At 39.0% G+C, this 7,993-nt stretch overlaps 1 pseudogene; it reads right to left on the bottom strand.

The window, feature by feature from the left end:
* Positions 1-6,159: 6,159 nt before the first annotated feature.
* LOC125153080 (60S ribosomal protein L10a-like) lies at positions 6,160-6,779 on the bottom strand (annotated as a pseudogene).
* Positions 6,780-7,993: the final 1,214 nt, after the last annotated feature.

Below are 7,993 nucleotides of genomic sequence, written 5' to 3'. Positions count from 1 at the left end.
TGTTTTTGATTTTCTATGTAGAAAGGCAAGTCATTTGTGAATAAATACTATTTTACTTTTGTGCTTTACATTTGCGCTTACTTATTGGGCTATTTAAATTTTTATTTTCTCCTCTATTAACTTTTTATAACTTGTGTTCTTAAAACAATTGTTTGTTTCCTATAACTTGTCAATATTATGGGCATAAAGTTGCTAGTGACATATCCTCATTATCCTCTTAAAGTTTATAGGATCTGTGTGATACTTTTCTTTTATTCCTGATATTCATGATTTCTGGGCTTTTTTTCTTTTTTGGTCTTTTATTTACATTCTTAAGATGGAATTTTCTCTTTTTTTAACATTCTTTTTTTTTTTTAACTTTTGTTCATTTTTGAGAGACAGAGAGAGAGCATGAGCAGGGGAGGGGCAGAGAGAGAGGGAGACACAGAATCCGAAGCAGGCTCCAGGCTCTGAGCTGTCAGCACCAAGCTGGACGTGGGGCTTGATCCCACGAACTACAAGATCATGACCCGAGCCGAAGTTGCACGCTTAGCCGACTGAGCCACCCAGGTGCCCCACTTTTTTTACATTCTTAAGATGGAAACTTAGGATGGAACTGGAAGGTATTATGCTAAGTGAAATAAGTCAGTCAGAGAAAGACAGATACCATATGTTTTCACTTACAGGTGGATCTTGAGAAACTTAACAGAAGACCCGTGGGGGAGGGGAAGGAGGAAAAAAAAAAAGTTACAGAGATGGAGGGAGGAAACCATAAGAGACTCTTGGGTCCTGAGAACAAGGTTGTTGTTGGGGGTTGGGGAGAGAGGAAAGTGGGTGATGGTCATTGAGGAGGGCACCTGTTGGGATGAACACTGGGTGTTGTATGGAAACCAATCTGTCAATAAATTATATTAAAAAAAAAGATGGCAACTTAAATCTTTGATTTTAGACTTTTTTTATTAATATCACCTAAAGCTTTAAATTTCCTTCTCAGCATTGCTTTAGCTGGATCCCCCAAATTTTCATGTTTTAATTATATTTCGGGTTTAAATATTTTCTAATTTTCCCTAGTGATATCTTCTTTGACCCACGGGTTGTATGGTTTAGTTTACAAATCTTTGCTCTTTTATGTTCTATGGTAGAGCTGGCACGGTCTGTTGGTAGGCCGGATGTGGGGTACAAGAGAAAGGCAATAAGGCTGACTCCAATGGCTGTGGCCTAGGCATCTATGTGAATTGGTGCTGTGGTGTGCCATGGTGGGCAACACTTGGGTAGTAGCATGTTGAGTATAAGAAATCAAGAAATTAGGTCTGTACATGGAAGTCATATTGCTGAATGCATTATGAGAGTCAAGCGTCGGCTCTCTGGCATCATAAAAGAAATGTGTTGCTCTAATGTTTTCATGCTCGAGTATACATACGAAGTGGAAAAATTAGAGTGCAAATAAGGAAGTGCTCCCTAAATAGAGCACCACCGGAAGAGAGCTCATCATGTGGTCCTCTGACTTCTGTTTGATTACAAGTGCAAGAGTTGGGCATGTAAAAAACACGAGCGATGTGATTCACTGTCCAATTAAGTGTTATAGGTTTGCTTGAAGAGGAAATTAAGGGTATGTGGCATATGTTGTCAGTTATGTTAAAGGTCAGTGGTGAAACCATGCTTCCCTACAAATGGCCATCATATGGTTCTGTTACTGGACCAGCATCAGAAAAACAAAATGTGACCAAAATAGAAATAGTTGAAGTAGTCATAGATGTGGGTAGTTCTCGTCTCCAAGATGTGATGATGGTCTTTATATGGAAAAATCTAGTAGCTTGTGGCTCAGTTCAACCATTTGACTATTAGAAAGTATGTGAGATAAGATGACACTCTTGAACATCTTGTTATCTTTTGGAAGTGGGTACAAGACTAATTAAAATATTTTTAAACTTTAATTAGTTTATTGAATTTTTGCCACTGGTCTAGAAAAAGTGGGATACAGGGGTGTCTGGGTGACTCAGTTGGTTAAGTGTCTACCTCTTGACTTCAGCTCAGGTCATGCTCTCACGGTTCATGAGTTCGAGCCCCACGTTTGCTCTGCATTGACAGTGTGGAGCCTGTTTGGGATTCTGTCTTTCCCTTCTCTCTTTTGAGTTGTTCTCTCTCTCTCTCTCTCTCTCTCTCTCTCTCTCTCTCTCAAAATAAGTAAATAAGAACTTAAAAAAAGAAAAATGGAAAACAGTGAAAATCTCCTTTTCACCCATTTCACACATGAACTCAGTTTGCTCCCACCATGCTCACCAAAAAACACAATTTTTCAGCTATCATTATAGAGTTTTTATATGCACATACAAGAAAATATTAATATGTACTTATTTTCTTTCCTTTTAATACAGTAATAGTATATTATGTGTAATTTTCTATGCCTTCTTTATCACTTAAAAGATGTATTCTGGAATTTTTTCCAGTTGTGTACTATGCTCATCTATAGATATAGCACATACCATAATCTCTATAATGAATCCTCTGATGGGCGTTTAGATTTTAAAAATATTTTGCTGTTAAAATTAATGCTGTAGTGAATAACCCTGCACCTCAATCATTTATCTGCAGGAAAAATTCCTACAAGTGGAACTGGTAGATGAAACAGTGTTTGCATTTGTAAGGTGTTAGATATTGCTAAATTGTCCTCTAAGGTCAGGCCTAGATACTCCAAAAGTATTAATTTCTCAAGTCCTATGCAGTGTCCAACTTGCTACGAGAGCTTTTCTTCTTTGGACTACAAGAAGGAAGAAGAGAGATAGCATTTTTTGAGACTTTTTTAATAAGCAATTTAGAATTCTTAATGAAGCAAAAAAAAAAGTGCAAAAGAAAAGCAAAATCATTGAAGGTCCTACCATGTATCAGGTGTTATTCCTGGTTACTTATACAGATGAATCCTCATCACCACTCTGTGGCATTGGTTTCATTTTTCTTATTCAAAGATGAAACACTAAAGTCCAGAAAGTTTAAATATTTCACCCCAAGTTGTGCTAATGGTTGTTCAACAGAATCCAGAAGCTTTTTTGTCTCTCTTAAGAGGATGTGCCTATGACTGGGGAGATTCTATTTTTTATCACGATCAAACTCTATATGCCCTTTGATGGTAAATCTATCTCCTCCTTGATTCTTGTGTTAGCATGAACTGCTAGGAAAATATATGCTGGCCATTGAGCTCTGATTCAACTATGAAATTCACTGTCAGAAGATGTCACAGAGTTAAACTCTCTAGGATAGATTTTTTTTTCATAGTTCTGTAGAAGAGCTTCTCTAATAATAGCACTTTCAGTTACATAATCTAAGATAAGGCAATCAGATCTTTTGCTTAGGGATATAAATTAATTGCTGGCAGAAGCCAGTCAAGAGAAAGAAGATACGTTTAGACTAGAGTCCAGTGACCAAGGAGTCTTAATTCAGGCAGACCACTGATTTCTAGGTGACCTGGGGCAAGATATTTAACTGTTACTGTTTTAGCACCCTCTGTAAAAAGGGGGATCATTATTGATAACAATCACTAACAATGTACTTGGCATAAAATTAGCCATGATTTGTGATGCAGCATAAAATGAGAACTGGGTAAGAGAACACTAGTTGTGTGTGACTTTGAGAACTTTATTAATTTTTCTAAGCCTTCTTTTCTTCATATGAAAATGGGTATATTAGTAATACCTACCTTCTAGGGTTGTTATAAATATTAAATGAGGTCATGTGGATCTAAGATTTAGCAGAGGTCCTGGAACATAATAAGTACACGTTGAATGGTAGCTGCTATTATTATTATTATTATTATTACTATTATTTCATGTTACTGCTTATTTCTACCCTGGGATCTCTTTAGCACTGGCTGTTGGGGCTGATACTATACTGTGTGAACCAACTTTGTGTGCTTAATATGACTGTATGCTCAGCTAAATCAAAACATAGAGGTAGAGCTCTACCTGACCTTGTAGGCGATTAGCTTTTGCCTTTTCATGCGTGAGATTTGATTATCTTTATCATTGTCTTAGCTTGTGTTGCCTACATATCATAAAATTATCCCAACCTTTTAATATCCTGTCACAAACATTTATCTTTTTGACCTTCAGTGGAATTGTGGTAAGATTGCCTGCTCTCGAATACATCTATCTATCCCATGTAATGTGAAATTACTAGGGTTTAAATTTAGTACTTACAACATGGTCACTTGGATGCCATGAGTTTTGATTCATCCTTGCCACTAGATGGCATCATAATAGAACACATCCATTATAGTTCTTTTCCTGTCTAGCAAAACATGCCATAGAAATTGAAGCTATGGAGTAGCCTTCATATGTGAAACCAAAGTTGAGAGCTTTGAAACAGGGACATTTTATAAGTGGAGGAATTTAGTGTTTGAGCACTATATGATTGGGGTTCCTCCAAAATGATACCCTGAGACAAAGACTTGTGTGCATGTTTCTTTGAGAGGTGACGTTGGGACAGGAATGAGGGAGCAGGAAGAACGAGATTAAAAATGCAAAAAAGGAGAAGCATAAGGGTGATGTTTCATGGCTGCCATTGTGGGCAACAAAGCTTAATTCTACTGAAACATCCTAAGACACACATAGAATGCCTCCCAGAATTTTTTTTTAAATGTTTATTTATTTTTGAGAGAGAGAGAGAGAGAGACAAAGAGACAAAGTGCAAGTGGGGGGAGTGCAGAGAGAGAGGGAGACACAGAATCTGAAGCAGGCTCCAGGCTCTGAGCTGTCAGCACAGAGCCCGATGTGGGGCTTGAAGCCACGGACTATGGGATCATGACCTGAGCCAAAGTTGGACACTCAACCGACTGAGCCATTCAGGCGTGCCCCCAGAATTTTTTATACACAATGATCAGGAGGCAGGAATGTTTATCCATTAACTCTTGTTCATTGGACAATGAACAAGATTGCTCCCTGCTCCTCCCCTCCACATACATAAGAGCCAAGAAAACTCACTGGCATCCAAGACAGGCTTGGGGAAGAAATGAGAGATACTATGTGGGCTACAGGTGGGATGCTGTCAGGTGAAACAAATCCAAGTTTGCATGGAATTGTCTATTCCAACCTGTTTAAAATCAGATGTAAGGCTAGACGGATGTGACTCAGGGCACCAGATGTGTCTGCTGGAGCTACCTAATAAATCATGTACTCTGTAAATTCTTCCATTTGAAATAAACAAAGAATCCTAATGAACCATCTGCAACTTGAAATCCTTGGGGGCTACCCAGTAGGTATTCTGGCAAACGTTTAGTGAATAGAAATATTAACGATTATGAAATTCACAGGAAGATATCTTGCCCTTTGTAGCTTGGTATGAAAGGCCTAAATCTTTCTCTTTTTATAATTTTTAAATCTTGCCTGTACATAACCCAATATGGAAGGATTCCCAAACCTTTTATACTCGTGTACTAGGACATAGGAGCCGGAAGAGTTTGCTAATAGGAAAATACTGGGTGGGATAGTTTGTAGAGATGGAATTGTATTGGTGTAGGCATCAGGAGAGTTCAGGATCTATCTATAATGTTGGATAAATGATTCAGGTCACCCTAAATTAACTTTTGGAACCTCAATGCCCTTTTGTGTAAAGAGCAAGTATGGCTGAGTTCAGTCATCTTAAGGTTTCGTCTAGTACTCAGAGGCTATGAAAATTATACATATAGAAAAGCAGTTGACTTTGGTCAACTGTTGGTTAAATGTCCAACTTCGGCTCAGGTCATGATCTCACGGTCTGAGTTCAAGCCCCATGTTGGGCTCTGTGCTGACAGCTCAGAGCCTGAAGCCTGCTTAGGATTCTGTGTCTCCCTCTCTCTCTTCACCTCCCCCACTTGGACTTTCTCTCTCTCTCTTTCAAACATAAACAAACATTAAACTTTTTTTTAAATGAACACATTGTGTTCATATATGTATTTCTGTTTTCACACATGATATTATAAGTTTATAGACATTGGAACTGATTACCCACTTAAACATGTGGAAATATCCTTAATCTTTATAAATATAAACTTCTTTTTTTGATTCCAGAATGATGCATCAGATATTCAAGTAAACACAAGAGTACTAATTCTAAGACCTGCAGAAATAATATATATGAACTCTGTGTGTGTGTGTGTGTGTGTGTGTGTGTGTGTTTTAATGGTGGGAGTAGAGTTTATTAAGCTGTGCGTTAGTATAAGCACTGAGGCTTGCCCATGGTGCTCTTAATGTATAAAACCCAGAGATCATGCCAATTCTTCTTGAGCAATGACACCAGGGAAATGACAGCTAAGTGGACACAAGTCCATGATCTATCATCTTCACGTGGCCAATGGCCACTATTAGGCACAACACGTTTTTTGTCTGGAATTTGATCATGGACTTCACTTCATCAACTTTGGCCACATGTTCTCATTGTGGGTCAGTAAGGAAGGGAATTTGCCAGTCTTACTCAGGCCTGGGCCCAGGATTCATGGGATCTTCTTCATCAAAGATTCCAAAGCAAAAAGACATCCTACTTCTTGGCCACGTTCTTGATGAATTTCTTATTCTTGCTGAGTTTCTTTTTCTTCAGTGCTTCAGTGTCCACATGGGAGAAATCCACAGTTGTGGCCTCATCATAGCGCTGTTGCTCCCCCCACAACACACACAGAAAAGTCGGTGTGGACTTAAGCCTGACGGTGCCCAAGTAACATCATCCTTCTGAGGACTATAGTTCTTCAAGTTGATCTGTAGCTCCATGGTGTCCAAAAACTTCTGTTGCTTCCACTGGTTCCTGTGCAGGACTGCCTCCACTGCCTTGTAGAGGTGTCACAGGAGACTTTGCATGTCACAGTGACTGCAAAAGAGCAGAATCTCTCTCTCTCTCTCTCTCTCTCTCTCTCTCTCTTTATTTATTTCATTCTTTCAAAAAATTTTTTTTAGTGTGTATTTGTTTTTGAGACATAGCTAGAGACAGAGTGTGAGTGGAGGAGGGGCAGAGAGAGGGAGACACAGAATTCGAAGCAGGCTCCAGGCTCTGAGCTGTCAGCACAGAACCCGATGGGGGGACTCAAACTAATGAACTCTGAGATCATAACCTGAGCAGGAGTTGGATGCTTAACTGACTGAGCCACCCAGGGGCCCCATCATTTGGCATTCTTTTATAAGTAATTAATGCTTATTTATTGGGGACCAGAAGAAAGATAAAATCACCTTTAGAGGTAAAATAATCATGTCATTTACTGCACATACTGAACTCTTGAGAGTGAAAGGGGGCACTATTGGGTATTATTCTAGAATAAGAGCTGCAAATCAGAAGCATCTTAGATATTAAAGTGGGATATATTATCCCTCCACTTACAGGTTGATTTCAACTTTGTTAGTGGTTGAGCAAGTAGTAAGGTAAATTAAAGCCAAATTCTCCAGTATTAGATTAATCTCCCCACTGAGAAAACTATAAAATCTCAGTAAAATTCAAAATAATAGCTGTTCAAAGCCATCAGATAGTAATTGAGGTGTCCAAAACTTGAAGCGCCAGCATCTCAAGAAGATGGGGAAAAGCATAAGGTGAGTCCTACATTTATGGGTGCTTTTGCTTTTGGAATATTTGTTAATTTCCCTGTGGGGCATAGAGACTGAAGAGAAAGCAGAGGTCTAAAGCTTGCAACTCTATCACTAGGATGGGGAACCACGAATTTAACTTCAGGACTATTAACATAGCCAAGCACTTATGGAGCCAAGATCCTGAAGAAACTAATTTCAGAGAAGCAATCTGGCATTCTCTATATAATTTCCACTCAAATGAAGTGAAAGGTGGGGGCGCCTGGGTGGCTCAGTCGGTTAAGCGTCTGACTTCAGCTCAGGTCATGATCTCGCAGTTTGTGAGTTCGAGCCCCATGTTGTGCTCTGTGCTGACAGCTCAGAGACTGGAGCCTGCTTCAGATTCTGTGTCTCCTCCTCTCTCTGTGCCTCCTACGCTTATGCTCTGTCTCTCAATAATAACAATTAAACATTAAAATTTTTTTTTAAATGAAGGGAAATGT

This window comes from Prionailurus viverrinus, chromosome A2 (genome assembly GCF_022837055.1).
Source record: "Prionailurus viverrinus isolate Anna chromosome A2, UM_Priviv_1.0, whole genome shotgun sequence".
In the NCBI taxonomy this organism is placed as follows: domain Eukaryota; kingdom Metazoa; phylum Chordata; class Mammalia; order Carnivora; family Felidae; genus Prionailurus; species Prionailurus viverrinus.
Note: the sequence above shows the minus strand (reverse complement) of the source record. Positions and strands in the feature narration are given on the sequence as shown.